Below are 17,018 nucleotides of genomic sequence, written 5' to 3'. Positions count from 1 at the left end.
ACATTAAACACACAGCTAGTCTGGGTTAAATACAATTAATCACATTTTTAAAGAAACTTTCCAAAAATTAAGATTACTGTTGTTGTAAACCTGCACGACTTTCTTTCCTATGTGGAATGAAAAATATGCTTTATGAAATGCCTGTGGTCCCCATACAATTAACGTTTAGTTTATTTCATTTTATTTCATTTTATTTCATTATTCATTTTATACAGTCTAAATATGCTGGTTTGTAACCCAATGATGGGTTGAATATGGACAGGTTATTAAAGGTTAAGTTAAATTTCAATTACACCCTTTAACCTGACAGCAACCCTGAATTGTTTTTAGAGTGTTTCAACATCACCAGCAAAAGTTCTTCAAAATGTCTTCTTTTGTTTTCTCCAGAAGAAAGTATAAGACTACATGTGCGGAATACCATCAGGGTGAGCACGACAGACTCTTAATTAATGCACGAACTGTCTCTTTAAATCGTTTTGCATATTTTTGTATTGTAAGACAAACACGCGATTAACAGCAAACATACAGTGAGGAAAGGGTACAACGGGTACAGAAAGCGTGCCAAAGCCAGATGTAGGCTAATGTATGGAAAGACCTTGGCCCAGTAATGATGGAGTTCCCACCTACATGCCAGTGCGTGCCTCCTGAGGCACTTGACTGAGCCAGTTTACAGACTCAACTACCTCACGCACTTCTGTCCAACGTAAAATAATAATACCAAAAACGCTCAACAGCTGCAAATGTAAGTCCAATCCACCGCACCCCAGCCAGTCTCCTAAACGCCCCTGACGGTTTACAATTCATCAGTTTTCACGAACTACTCGTTTGATAAATGTTCCCTTCATACAGTACGTCGACCAACACAACATGCGACCTGCTGGGATTATGGGAACGCGACGCAACGCACACAACCGTTCATTTGTCTGTAACTTCTGTCAATCACACTTGACAAAAGTTCAAATGTGTTTTGACTCATTCACGCATTAGTTGACAGCATTAAGGACAATGAAGACAGACTGGAGAAGCGCGTACTCACCCTGCCCGTGCGCGTGGAGCTGACGAGTGTGCAGCGAGCGCGCAGGCACAAGCCTCTCACCAGGGGTGCCTGGCAAAATATCCGCGCTCTTGTCTCTCTCTCCCTCTCCCTCCTTTTCTTTCTGTCTTTCTTTCTCTCTCTTACGTGCGTATTTCCCTCTGAAACCCCGTTATCTTCTCCTCCCTCGCATCCTCACGCTTAGCGACTCCTCTTTTTTATCCCACCCGACCGAATAGAGAGCGAAAGCAGCGACGATAATGTGCGTGTGAATATGTAGTAGGGATTGGGTTAGTAATGCGCAATGGAAAATGTACTTTTGCATTTTGTATGGCTGGATGGAAAGACGGATTTCTAGCTTGAAGCTTATGTGTGGCGGCAGTGCATTTGACAGGGAAAAGACGTTTTATACTGTATATAGCAAACCATTGATGGTTGCCCAACATGTTGGGTGAGACTTTGTTTATAAATTTGATTAAAATAGTACATCTCAAGGATATGTAAAACCAACACACTGACAGGATGCTCAATTGATTGCCGGACTGACTGATTAATTAGTTTATCTTTATTATATATATATATATATATATATATATATATATATATATATATATATATATATATATATATATATATATATATATATATATATATATGGTGCGATTTTACCAGTATGCCAGTAGAGAACATTTTTTTCAACACATTTCTACACATAATAGTTTTAATAACTCATTTATAATAACTGATTTATTTTATCTTTGCCATGACGACAGTAAATAATATTTTACTAGATATTTTTTCAACACTTCTATACAGCTTAAAGTGACATTTAAAGGCTTAAATAGGTTAATTAGGTTAACAATTAGGCAATTTATTGTATAGTGATTGTTTGTTCTGTAGACTATGGAAAAACAATATAGCTTACAGGGGCTAATAATTTTGACCTTAAAATGTTTTTTTTAAAAATTAAAAACTGCTTTTATTCTAGCCGAAATTAAATAAATAAAACTTTCTCTAGAAAAAAAATTATCATACATACTTTGAAAATTTCCTTCTCTTTTTAAACATCATTTGGGAAATATTTAAAAAAGAATATTTATATATATATATATATATATATATATATATATATATATATATATATATATATATATATATATATATATATATATATATATATATATATATATATATATATTTTTTTTTTTTTTTTTTATTATTATTATAAAATATACATTCTGAAAATTATAATTGAACAAGCAATTGATGAAATAAACAATCAAAGACCTAAATATACACATATAAACAATAATACTAAAAATTTTTGGTAACGTTTTATTTTTCATAAGTGACATCATTTCCCCAAGATTCATTCACATACTCTATACAACTAGCCTATTTTATCCGTTAATATTGTTGAATAATTAAAACAAACAAATTACTGTAATTTGCATTTGTTCTTGTTATTATATTAATAGCTTGATATAATAAAACCTAAAACTTCTTTAACTTAACAAAAAGTTGTATAATATTTATATATAGTTAAACAGAAGTTGTATAAATATGTATAAAATATAAATATGTAAATATGTCTATAGAGGGCAGCAGAATAGTGAGGGTGGATGATCTGCTGCTTTTCAAACCAAGCATCAGAATGGGGAAGAAAGGTGATTTAAGTGACTTTGAACGCAGCATTGTAGTTGGTGCCAGATGAGCTGATCTGAGTATTTCAGAAACTGCTGATCTACTTGGATTTTTCACGCAAAACCATATCTGAGGGTTTGCAGAGAATGGTCAGAAAAAGAGAAAATATCCAGTGAGCGGCAGTTCTGTGAGCACAAATGTCTTGTTAATGCCAGAGGTCAGAGGAGAATGGCCAGACTGGTTCCAGAAGGCAAGAGTAACTCAAATAACCACTCGTTACAATCAAGGTATGCAGAAGAGCATCTCTGAGCGCACAACATGTCAAATGTTGAGGCTGAGGGCTACAGCAGCAGACAAGACCGGGTGCCAATCCTGACAGCTAAGAACAGGAAACTGAGGCTACAATTCGTACAGGCTCACCAAAATTGGACAATAGAAGATAGGAAATGTTGCCTGGTCTGATGATTTTGATTTCTTCTGTGACATTCAGATGGTAGTGTCAGAACTTGCCGTCAACAGCATGAAAGCATGGATCCGTCCTGCCTTGCATCAACGGTTCAGGCTGCTGCTGGTGGTGTAACGTGTGGGAGATATTTTCATGGCACAAATTGGGCATATTGGTTCCAATTGAGCATCGTGTCAATGCCACCGCCTAGTATTGTTGCTGACAATGTCCATCTCTTTATGACCACAGTGTACCCATCTTCTGATGGCTACTTCCAGCAGGATAACGCGCCATGTTATAAAGCACGAATAATCTCAGACTGGTTTCTTGAACATGACAATGAGTTCACTGTACTCAAATGGCCTCCACAGTCACGAGAAGTCAGTCCAATAGAGCACCTTTTGCAGCCAAAAATCTGCAGCAACTGTATGATGCTATAATGTCAATATGGACCAAAATCTCTGTGGAATATTTCCAGTAACATGTTAAATCTATGCCACAAAGGATTAAGGGAGTTCTGGAGGCAAAATAGGGTCCAACCTGCTACTAGTAAGGTGTACCTAATAAAGTGACCGGTGAGTGTATATATAATTTTTTTGTGAATTGATTATTCAAATTAATAAGTCATTTCAACTTAATGGGCATTAATAAAAGAAAAAAAAAAGATATTATAAAATTATTTAAACATTGTAAAATAAAATTCGATTCTTAATTAGAATGTGAAAATTTGTGCATCCCTAATAATGCCATGAGTAAATTAATTTGAAATGTCTGTAAAAGTGTAGACCTGCCAAATTCCAGCACTCTCCTTTATGTAACACACAGAGAACGTCACTACAAGTTACTTTAGGTGTGTAAAGAAAGACAGATTGGTCAATAGTGTAATGTTAAAACACTGCCAGGCAAAGAGCAGCATCATTTACAGTAAATGAGTGAGTCAGAAGAGACAGAGGACTCATTTTCTCCTTACATTAGCAATTAGTGCAATTTTCCCTGACAATTTGTCTTAATTCAAAGGGAAGACTAAGCAGCAGCAGCCCAGATTTGCATGCCACTGAATCTTTGTTGGTCTTAACAAAAGAAAATGTGCAGTACAATTAACGACAATGTCTCTTCTGAAATTCTAGACAAGACGCATAAAGGATTACCAAAGTCTTTTCCATAGAAGGAGCTTGAACAAAAGCAAAAGTCTGTCTGACAGAGACCATTTTTAATTTTTTTTTTGTATCAGCAAACACACACACAGATTAAACCGAGGAGAATGCATGAATAAACGGTCAAACTTATCATCATCCATGATAGATTCAAGCCTTATCTCTCATCCTTCCTCAGCTTCTTTTTTTCTCTGTTAGTCTCATTATACTTTAGAGTGGCCTTAACCTCATGATAAAGTATTTTTAGACAAGATATCAATAGCATAGCACACTCTGACCTCAAGAAGTGAAGGAGGGAAAGAGAAAGACACAGAAAGATAGAAATCTACATTTTACTGTATATACAGCACGAGAGAAGCAAAACATTTCTGAGAATCCTTATTTTTGAACACACCTTTAAACACACTGGAAATCATCTGTTCAAGAAGATGAGGACATAGAACTAAAAAGATAATCAGAGTGGAACATTGAACAAAAAAAAAAGAGAGAGAGAAAGGGAATGACGGAGATGAAAACAGTTACAGTAAGGAGGTTAGTGTAGTTTTTAATAGGCAGGGTATCTAAGGGTATCCTGTTATATCACTCAAGCCCACTGGGATGACGCTGATGGAGCGATGAGTGAAGAGAGAAAATGTTGAGATTGGGAGACGAATGTAAAAGTGTAAAGGTCTGCTATCTATCTATCTATCTATCTATCTATCTATCTATCTATCTATCTATCTATCTATCTATCTATCTATCTATCTATCTATCTATCTATCTATCTATCTATCTTTCTGTCTGTCTGTCTGTCTGTCTGTCTGTCCGTCTGTCCGTCTGTCCGTCTATCTAAATAGATAGATAGGTAAAATCTTTTATTGTAAATGGAAACGCTTATTAAATCAATACATGGGAGTTTTCTAATACAGTTTTTCTCATTCGCTTTGGTGCATTCTCACAACACTATTTACATTGCACAACAGTTAATGCATTCTTCAAAACAATTAGTACTAACTGCAAAACCTAGATGATAACCTGCAAAGCATGTCACTTGTGTTACGTCCCAGGACGTATTTGTTCTGTTGTTTTTTTTTTTCTTTCTTTCTTTCTCTGCTACACCCTAGTAGGAGCTAATGACCATCACCTGCTGCCACTTATGAACCACTCCGTGATTGGAGGACGAGAAAAGCAGTGGGGATTTAAACAGCAGTTCTCCACTAGAACAGTGTGTTTTTGTGTGTGTGTGGAGGCTTTGTTTTTGTGAGACTTTATAAATATATATTTAGTTTGATTCTTTAAGCATCATTTGTTGATTAGGAGCTTTAATTTGTTTAAGTTCTGTTGATGCTGTTGATCATCTGAAATAGCTTTTGCCTCGAACTCTTTTTCATTGTAAGTTAATTTTTGTTTTCAATACTATATCCACTCTTTATTCTATTAATTTGGGATTGGGTTTACATTTACATTTACATTTAGTCATTTAGCAGACGCTTTTATCCAAAGCGACTTACAAATGAGGACAAGGAAGCAATTTACACAACTATAAGAGCAGCAGTGAACAAGCGCTATAGACAAGTTTCAGGCGTGTAAAAGTCTAAGAAGCGAGAACATTAGTAGAATTTTTTTTTTTTATTTTTTTTTTTTATTTATTTTTTTTTTTTTTTATTTATTTTTTTTTATTTTTTGTTTTAATAGAGAGAGAGAGAGAGAGAGAGAAAGAGGGCTCAGTTAGTTGTATAGCCAGAGAGGCAATTGCAGATTAGGAGGAAAGTGGAGACTAAACAGTTGCGTTTTTAGTCGTTTCTGAAGACAGCAAGTGACTCGGCTGTTCTGATGTAGTTAGGGAGTTCATTCCACCAACTGGGCAGATTGAATGTGAGAGTTCGGGAAAGTGATTTCTTCCCTCTTTGGGATGGAACAACGAGGCGACGTTCATTCACAGAGCGCAAGTTTCTGGAGGGCACATATATCTGCAGGAGTGAGAGCAGATACGAAGGAGCACAGCTAGAGGTCACTTTGTAAGCAAACATCAGAGCTTTGAATTTGATGCGGGCAGCAACTGGAAGCCAGTGCAAACGGGTGAGTAGCGGAAGTGACATGTGCTCTTTTGGGTTCATCAAAGACCACTCAAAGGTTAGTAGGGAGGGGGTGCCAATTTTTCTTTTGTAACCATTTTCTCCTGTTTAAGTTAGTAAGGTAGTGAGTATTTTTGATGTATTTCTTTGATAGATTATTTAGTTCTTCCCTTTCTCTCAGAGAACGTTTGTTGTTTTGGCTTGAACCCCCTCTTGAAGCCTTTTTCTTTTGGAACCCTCCCTTAATCCTTTAATAAATATTGTTAATCTTTATTCAAGTTGTATTTTCTTTGTTTAGTCCTTTTGAAAAGTTGCTCATGTGACCTCATTGCTGACACACACACACACACACACACACACGACTCCACTAATATTCTGTTGCGTTCCTGTGTCCCCCTAGACAGAGTTGAGGGGAACGTAACACTTGCTCAAAATGGATAGCTCATTCCTTAAAAGCAAGTATTGATGTCAATGAAAGTGTCAGTGTCATCAAGATGAAAGTCCTGACACCATTGTTTATGAACAGGATAGTCAAATGGCTTTGTCATGTTTTCATTATGATTATGTAATTTTTTTTTTCAATGCAAAAAGTCAGTTTTGGTGACACTTCCTGAAAATGCTCAAGACATTACTAGATACTATTTGCACAGCCATTTGAAAACTACAGGAAAGTTAGACATCACTGCATTTAGTGAGGTATCTGAGTACAAGACATTGAATGTTTCAAATTTTTACTGCATTTGCTCTTTGCAATTTTAATTTATTCACAGCATTGTGCAAATGAATAAATGCCCCCTTATTTACAACAAACATAAATCCCCTTTGAGTATAGCTGTTCACAGCTGTAAACAATTTTGCAGTACATATTAGAACTGGACCTACAACCACATATTTCTGTAAATCATTCATGAAATTGTTCAATTTAGGAGATATTTTTAGAAAAAAAAGATTAAACTTTTTTTTGAAATTTTGCTTGACAGAGTTTGACAACTAGTTTAAATTTTTTTTTAATGTAAAGACTCAAGTAATGAAATGAGGACTGTTAGTTTTATATGGAATGACTATTCAGCATTCACAAGTTCACGTTATAAAACAACAGATAATTGTATGAAAACATTTGCAATTTGTTGGAAGGAATGAGAAACTGCTACTATGATGTGCACAAATGACTAATGTTTTTGAGAAATGTGCAAATGTTAATAGTGTTGTGAGAAATGCACCAAAGCAGCTGAAAAAACTGTAATTAGCAAAGAAATATAATACAGTGTTTAGTACTGTTTGTCTATAAGTTTAAGGGTACAATTTTAAGTTTTAACCTCAAATTAAGAATAGATGCTAATAGTTTATATGCATAGCTAGTGTTTTTTTTTACCTTATACTGATAAACTTCTGGTGAAAGGTTAATAACTATTTTCAATTTCACACAGTTCCTTTTACAGTACCGATGTTGTAATGTGATTCAAATATAATCAGTTAAATAGACTTAAGCATTCATTTAGATGCAAGTCTAAAACGAGATGAAAAGCTGTTTAATGTGCAATCAGGAGCAGAAACGGGAAACTCGAATGAAAATACTGGGGTAAAAAAAATGTTCATGTTTTAAAGATGTTGCGAAACAATGGAATTTAATGCAGTGCTTCTTGTATATTCTGAGACTTTAGTGATTGAATTTTAAAGAAAACAGACTTTAAACGCAGCACTTGAAGAACTCTGTTACTGAAAATTAAAAGTCCTTCTCCATATACCCTACAGGTTAAACTTTAAAAATGAAGTTGCATTGTAAAAATGCACAGCAGATCTTGAGAGCAGAACCCTGATTTACAACATATACAAATTATACCATCATAGGAATAAAAATTGCAAAAATTCCAGGGTTTATGATCAAGATAAAAAAAAAATATATATTGGTTATTATTTTTTTTTCTTTTCAAAAAGGTGCTTTATGGGGACTTTAGAAACCCTTGTTATTAGTGACACCGGTGTCCATTATGTGAAATGCAGAAAGCAAATTCTGAACCTAAAACTTTTCGGTTCCCAAAAGTTTTCTGTTGTTATATTATTATTATTATTATTATTATTATTATTATTATTATTATTATTATTATTAATTACTTATTAAATAAAATTGTCTCCTATGGGCCTCTTGTTATAAAACCTGCTGTGTTATTGAATTTTTTGCATTTTTGAGCTAAATACCAAATTATGGTGTGACTGTCTCAAACTCTGAAAAATGAAAAAAATGTAATTGCAAAATCATTCATATCTCAGGCCTAATTTTACAAGTCGCTTTTTTCAGTTTTTTTCATTTATACAACTTTAAAAACATAGGAAATTCATACATTTTATCACTGAAAACTGTTTTCTGTGACACTATATGCAATTTGTTTTCAACAGAAAATTTAAATAAGTTGAAGGATCCCATTTGAGATCATGTGACTGAAGCCCCATGTGAAGACCATGACATGAACATTGCAAGTTTGTCTCTGAATTTATTGAAAATGTCCAACAATTTATGGAAAATATTAATTAATAAAATATTATTAATAATTTTAGAAAATAAAATTGCACTATGAAGATAACTCTCCAACAATGAAGACAGATTGCTCTCATGCTGTTTGTTTATTAAGTGTTGTTTTAAGTGTTGTTTTTTAGTAATGTAACGGGCATGAACTCATGACCTGTTAATCTATCTTTTTTTTATGACTTTAGGGGCACATTATTATTAACCCGTTCTTATTTACTACTTATTTAATTCTTATTTACACATGAACTCCTGTGTTTAAACGTAACAGCTATGCAAATCCACCTAGTGTGTGTTTATATTAAAAAACAATAGCCAGGTGTTCTATCTACATAAAAATCAATAGCTTAAATTCATAAGTAGTTCATGAGTTAAGAATGAGTTTATGATAATGTGTCTCTCTAAGTAAAGTGATGACATATAGATACAACCCAAAATCAGAGATGCATAAATCAGTTGACATAGCATGGAAAACACAAATAAAAAAGAAAGTAGTAAATACTCAATTTACTATTTTTCCCCAAAATAAACATATTCCAATTCTATATTCCAATAAATGTATTCCAATTTTGGTTCTTGCAAAATAATTTTTACAAAGTTGTTACAGGAGCAATTTAGGGCTAGTAATCAGGTAAACTGTTTAAATAATGTGATTTGAAACAGGTGATGTCAACAGGTGATTGTATGTTTGGTACAAAAGCAGCATCTAAGAAAGGTCTAGTCCTTTAGGAGTAAAGATGGGCAGATCATCGCCAGTTTGACAACAAAAATGTGAGAAAATTATTAAAATGTGAATAGTACAGTGAATAATATAATCAAAAGATTCAAAGAATGTGGAGGAACTCCAGAGCGTAAAAGACAAGGGCGCAAACCTAAGCTGAACAACCGTGATCTCCAATCCCTCAATTGGCACTGCATCAAAAATCGTAATTCATCTATAAGCGACATCACCACATGGGTTCAGGACTACTTTGGCAAACCTTTGTCAAGTACCACAATATGTAGTTACATACACAAATGGCAGTTAAAACTGTATTGTGCCAAAAGGAAGCCCTATGTTAACAGTGTCCAAAAGCGCTGTCAACTTCTCTTGGCTCTGAGGCATCTGGGATGGACTATTAAACAGTGAAAAGTATACTGTGCTCAGAGATGAATAAGTATTTCAGGTATTTTTGGGAGAAGTGGACACCATGTGGTCTGGAGCAAAGAATAAAAAGAATCATCCAAACTGTTACCAGCAACAAGTCCAAAAGCCAGTGTCTGTCATGGTCAAGTGCCATTGGCAAAAGTAACTTGCACTTCTGGGATGGCATAGTAATGCTGAAAAGTACATAGAGGTTTTGGACACTATACGCTCTCTTTATTTTATAGGGATGCCCATACATATTTTAACAAGAACACATTCTGCACACATACGACAACGAAGACCCCTTACTGTTGCTCATCTTAAGACTTGTTTGTATGAAGAATGGGACAAAATTACACCTGAAACACTTCATCTCTTGGTGTCTTCAGTCCCTAAACATCTTTTAAGTGTTGTGTAAAAAATGACAACATTACAAACAGTAAATTGCTTTACTGTTCCAACTTTACTGTGTTGCAAGGACCAAAATTGGGATATGTGTTTATTTAAACAACAACAACAACAACAACAACACAATCATGAGAAGCACATTAAATAATGTGCTGTTGTATTTTCTGCAATGAAATACAAGTCAAAGTAAATTTAAAAATCACTATTTTTTTTTCTCTATGTTTTTTCATACTGCCCAACCTTTTTCTGATTTGGCGGTTTACATTAAGAGGTCATGAGTCCATGTTGATTACATTTAGCTAAAACGAGAGTGTTATTACAATATCCTAATTAAGAAAACATACGAACAAGCAATTAAGGTAGCCATTTTTCACAAATGAAGTCATGTGACATGTTGTATATAAAGTCAGTTCATGATTAGCGCACACCTTAACTCATCATTAGTTCACAACGTTTTGTTGACATATTAGTACACCATTATTCAGGTAATGTTATTGTAAAGTGTTACCGCATTAATTTCATGTAATAAGCCGCCTTTCCACTGCACACGACATTTGGACACGACTGTCGGAAAATGCCCGCTTGTGGCTGTCACACAGAATTTTCAGTTTTGTCGTGCACCATGGGAGAGAAGCTGTTTTCGCAGTGTCCAAAATAAAGAAAAGCAAGAGCCATTATTCTCTGTGCGTTCACCATGGTTGAATAAATGCAAAATTAGAAACTGTGGAGACAATTTAAAAAATTAATATTTTTAATTACTCATTTATAAATAGAAATGTTAAATTTTTTATATAGACTTTTCTTTTCTTTTCAAAACTTTTCAAAAAAACGAAAAATACTTCTTCTCATCTCGCACGCTAGGACCTGCTTGGACAACACTGGAATACATCACATCCGGTCGGCCGGTCGCATACGGTCTAGTCGCAGTTCAAATTGGATCCGAATTTCCACATACAGAGATGATAAGAACTCCACGCAGCTCCCGATAGAGGTGTAATCAGGCCATAAAAGTTAGGCCCAATAGGGCCCGAGCCCAACAAGTATATTTTGATTGACAGCTTTTTAAAAGCCTGAACCTGTTTATAGCCCGACATTATTCAAATGTGCACATACACACAGCTCTTTTGCCTTTTTTTAAGAATGAGTCGTTTATACTTGTTTTAGCATAATTTATTCATAACAAACATAGACTATAGGCCACTTGGAAGATGGAACAAAGAAATAAAATAAGTCCTCTATAACATCATCTCATCATCACTCTAAATATAGGCATAGGTACATACACTTAGCCTTTAACTTGGCCAACACACCAATAAAAATAAGTCTTTCCTAACAAATTAAATTAAAATCAATTCTAAATTAAGACGGGTATTTTGCAATAATGAAATTGAGGCCACAAGCTGGCCTTAAGGTGACGATAAAGCTGAATATTAAAATAATAATGCCAACCTTAGCCTCTACTGTATACTCTGTCTACAATACATTTATGATTTAACTAATATTTAGTTATAATTTAAAAATCCTTTACTCACCAAGATTAGGCTACGTGTTGTTGTGGAGGAACATTATTGAATCCACTGTAATAGCTTTAGTGCAGTCCTGCGCTCACTGAACACCCTTTCACTGCTGCTGCTACAGGCCGGGATGCATAGTACTGATCTGGCTAATTTTGAAAGTTTTGGGTAGGATTGTTTGTTCATCTTCCAAGAACATCCATTTCATTTTCCATGACAGCAGTTTCAATGTAACGAGTGACCTTGTAATTTTCCCTGTCAGCTTGCTGTACATGCTGTTTAACGCTTAACCGTAATATGCAGTGTATGAGCGACTGCCGAAATACCTTAGCGGCTAGAATGACCGTTCTTTTTGAACTGGTGGCTGGCCTGACCGTAGTCAAAATTCGCCCCTTTTTGACTTCACCGTCATCATTTGTTTCACCTTTGCAGGGATGGATTTTAATGTTGTAACAATGTCATGTGGAAAGGCAGCTATAGATTTGAATACTCTCTGCAGTGCATGAAAACGTCACATCCTTTTCAATTTCCAACCAAAAACGTCCCATTTCACACAAAAAAAAATCAGTCTGCAGGCTTTTGTAGGCAACTTAGGAAGCCATAAGAGGTCTCGTTTTAATAGTTTCATAACAACTGTTAACACATATTAAAGCAATTGGTGCATATGAAAGTCTTTACATACAGCCAATTTAAACTTTAAAAACTTTATTTACTCCATCCCACCTTTACACATCTCCTTACATTCAACATGTGGTTCCTCTCCCACCTATCAAAACAGTACGCACAAAATGTTCATACTTTTCTGTTGGCAGTTTTGTTGCCAGAGCAACTTTCAAGTTGTATTAGATGGACAGTTTTAGCACAGTCTGCAGACTCGGGTCTTTCCAGGTCAGGCATCATGAATTTTTATTTATTTATTTTTGCTATGCAAGACAAGTGCATGCTGATCTCTGAGACCTCACAGTGTCTAATGAAGTCACATTTATAATAAACACACCACACAACGACTTCATCCACAAACTTGAGCAGATCGAAGGAAATAAACAACCAATGCTTACATTTAATCACTGATACATTTGTAAATAAATAAAATATCTACATGATGACACCTGGGACAGCTTTTGCTTGATGCTAGAAGTCGCCAAAAATATCTTGACATGGACTTTTTTATTTTGTGCCGATGTAAAATGCTAACATATTCATATAAAAATTCAGGTATGCACTCTGAATAAACATCAACATGTATACTTTATAATACACTCCACATACTTTTATATAGATATGTAAATACATGTATGGAATAATTCATAAATATCTAAATCTGAGCGTTTTTCAAGTCACGGATCCAAAGACTTATTTTATTAAAAGACTAAGATGATGTATAGGACTATATTTGAATTTCTGATGCACCTACAGAATTATACAGTAACATTCATGTCACAAACAAATAGTATTATATGCTATTTTTAAAATATATGTATTTTTACATCTACACTAGCTGTCGTGTGTGACTCCTAAATCATAATATTGAGCATCTATACCACTGGTCAGATGTTGAAAGGATGTGTTTGCTAACCAGTCTGCACTCATTTGGTTAACTAAACCAAACCAGAGCAAACAGGACGACACACACAAAGACAAGCAGAACAGCACTAGTATGATCAGAGATTAAATAATCAGCTTGAAGTGAAATTTAAAACATGGGGGAAATCATGTCATGCTGGTTTCTATAGTGCAGTCTTTTATAATTAGGTCATGCCAACTACTAGCATCCCTATCCAATAAGACTCTATATATTGTCCAATGAGATAATGCCATGAATGCATGACCCTTAAATATGTCAAGCTGAGTGGACCAGCTAAATATTATTAAAGCTTTGTTTGTTTTAATGTTAAAGAGGATTAAAGTGCCCCTTATCATGCTTTTACAGTTCATGTAGTTTTAAATGAGAAAGTCTGTCATTTATAGCAAATACCATAGTGTTTTTGAACCATTCTATAGTAAAATACTTGGTCACACTATATTTTTATTGTCTGTTTGTTGGATTTAATTTACATTGCATCTACATGCCAACTAATTGTCATTAGATTATAAGTAGATTGTTAGGTTGGGGTTAGGGTAAGTTGACATGTACTTGCAAAGTTCCTTATAGTCAGTTAAATGTCTGTTGAATTTCTGTATCAACAGATATTAAGCAGACAGTCTAATAATACTCAAACGGACCATTAAAATAAAGTGTTACCAAATACTTGAATAAGTCTGTTGTGGAAACGTAACTAATTTACATATTGCCAAAAAAGTGGCCAATTTATATGAATTCATATGATTTAATTCATATGAAAACATTATTTTTAAAGGAAACCATGTACTCAAAATCTACCACTTACAATACCCCTCATTGGGAGATGAGCAAATCATACTAAGACATGCGAATGTGACTGTAAAAACAAATACGAATTAGCCACTAAAACCAAAAATTACTAGTTGCTGTGGGATTGCACAGGGTAATTCTATAGCTGCTGTATTACAGCAACAACTAATATATACAAATGATAAATTACGCTAAGTTCTTTACAACTATAGGGTTTATTATACTACAATACTCTGCAGTTTGCTGTAATAAACACTTAGTATACTACAGTATTAGTACAGTTTCAGTTCACACTTCAGTATAATGTAGCATTCATTAACAGTGTTGTAAATACTATAACATATACAGTATAATACAATTATTTATAGAATGGTACAAAAAAACTACAATATTTGAGATATTGAGCTGCAAAGTTTTTGCATTCCATATAGCAAACAGTATGCGTGTAACATTTGTTTTTAAATAAAAAGTCTAAAAATTTTAACAACTTATAAAAAAAACATCACATAATGTAAATAAGTTGTCATTTATTAAGAATATGTCAATAACCCAATTTTGACAAAATGTCAGATAGAACCTTATAATTCTAGTTGACGAACTAGCTGGTGTGTGGTGTGCGGTCTGGTGCAATATGGCTGCCGTTGCGTCATCCAGGGGGATGCTGCACACTGGTGGCGAATAAGGAGATTTCCCCCAAAAATGTGTCAAGTGCTTTGAGTTTCCAGAAAAGCGCTATATAAATGTAAGGAATGATTAATAATTATTATAATCTTGATTGTATTTGACTATTCAAACACAATAATAGTGGTAAAAAGATGAACTGATCATTGTGTCTTGCTTTTAACGTTCAGATTTGCATTTAATAAATAATTGTAACATCATGCACTTATTGTGCCCTTTACTTTCTCTTTTATTCATGTTTCTTTACTGTTCCTGATAAGGGATCAGCATTTTTACGCAGTCCTACACTACACTCATATGCTGTCAGTGCAAATATCGTAGTACTGGTAGCAAATAAATTAGGAACTGTTTCCAACAATGCTCTTCTTAGTATATCATACAAGAACAACCCTAATTGTAAAGGATGTAAATAAATATGAATCATCCTGTAAAAGCATGTCTCTTCTGTGTAGAAATCACAGGCTATGAGGTAAATACTCACTCATTAGTAACAGCAAATTAGAATTAAGCATTTAATCCAAACTCTTGATCTTAGAAATAAATAAGCCTCAAAAAATAACACAAACTGTACTTGCATACTTGGTTAAGTTCATAAACTGGATTGCTTTAAGACACAATATGTATTTTTTGCCACTAGAGAGCGCATTTTACAACACAAAAAGGTGCATTTTGATGAGAATGCAGAAAGTGTGGAATCACAAATGTGTGTTCGTGTTATTACATCCTATGGGACTTCAGCAGAAATTACCTTCATGGATGAGCAAAAGTTTTCAAAACTTATGGCTGTATGAACACAGCCTTTTGCAATGCTTGCCCCATTTTCAAGTTCTTCTGATTGGTGCACTGCTTTGGAACTGACACTAATGAGCAGCATTGTGTAAAGGTCTTTGCACACTGAAGTCTGAAATTTTCATATGCGATTTGTTGGTATTTAAATCTGAAAAATTTTCACACACAAACTTTTAAGTTAATCATTGTGAAACAATTCACAAAACAATACAAAATGGAGTCTTCGAGACATGAAGATGATTTTGTTGTCTTCTCCCTGCTTAACAAATGAAAGAGGAAATAATGGGTCCATCCCACCAAGGCTGGTTTATACTTGTGCGTCGAACGATCGCCGTGACCCACGGAACCTGCCTTGCTCCTACTGTAGCCATGCATTTATACTTCTGCATGCTGATTGTGTTGCTCTGCAATAAGACTTCCAAAACACTAGCTGGCAGTAGGTTTAAATGTTCCTCTGTGTCAATTTTTTTTGCGGGTGTTTTGTTTTTTCTTAACACTACCAGAAGCTAAAACTTGAACATGAAACAACTTTAATCATAAGGTAAAGAAAACAAAAGTTTACATCTGAAGCTCCTTCACGGGACTCAACACTTGTGAACACTCACTCCATCAGGCTTGTGGTTCTCGGCACCATGCACACTCATAACAGCTACCAAGCCGACAAATCATAGAGCTTGTGCTACATGTCGTTGCAACGTGTAATTACATTTTTTAGAGGTGCGCGTTAGTGTCGCCGTCAGCCACAGAGAAGGCTATGCAACTGCGCAAAGGCTGCGCCGGAACATAAGCATGTGCTTGATGCAGAAGTATAAATCAGCCTTTAGATTGCGGAGAGAGGGAGGAGAGTTCCAACTCCTTGTAAAAGAGCTGCAGGATTAAAACCTGGATCAAAACACCTCTCAAAAAGCATTTTCGGATGCAAAAAAAAACTGAAAAAAAATTCAAAACCGAATCAAACTTTTTATGACGGATGAAAGATTCGGATTCAGCGTGCAATAACCTTAAAAATTTTAAGTTCTTCTTACTTGACATGGCATCTAAAAAATGCGGCACTCATGTACAGCGCTTCAAAAGAAGCAAGCATATCAGTCATGGCCATCTGTCAAACGCATTTACATTGATGACTTTCCAACCACTTTTCAATTGTTTTTCAAAGCAAGAAGTGATCACTGAAGCAATCGCTGTTGAGAGACGCGTGCAATGCAGCAAAAAAGCAGTGAAGCTTTTATAATGCCAGTTGACTGCTTCTGGTTCTTCTGGTGATAAACATAATGAAGC

General features: G+C 34.8%; 1 protein-coding gene across 1 annotated transcript in view; it reads right to left on the bottom strand.

Moving 5' to 3' along the window:
- Positions 1 to 1,306, bottom strand: part of cacng7b (calcium channel, voltage-dependent, gamma subunit 7b) — a 42,829-nt gene extending 41,523 nt beyond the window's left edge. The window contains exon 1 of the mRNA XM_056474628.1: positions 1,037 to 1,306. The gene's annotated coding sequence lies outside the window, so the exon portion shown is untranslated. The remainder of the gene's footprint in view (positions 1 to 1,036) is intronic.
- Between the last annotated feature and the right edge of the window lie 15,712 nt (positions 1,307 to 17,018).

The sequence above is a fragment of the Danio aesculapii genome, chromosome 16 (assembly GCF_903798145.1).
Source record: "Danio aesculapii chromosome 16, fDanAes4.1, whole genome shotgun sequence".
Lineage (NCBI taxonomy): Eukaryota > Metazoa > Chordata > Actinopteri > Cypriniformes > Danionidae > Danio > Danio aesculapii.
The sequence above is the reverse complement of the archived record's forward strand: the minus strand, read 5'-3'. Positions and strand labels throughout refer to the sequence as shown.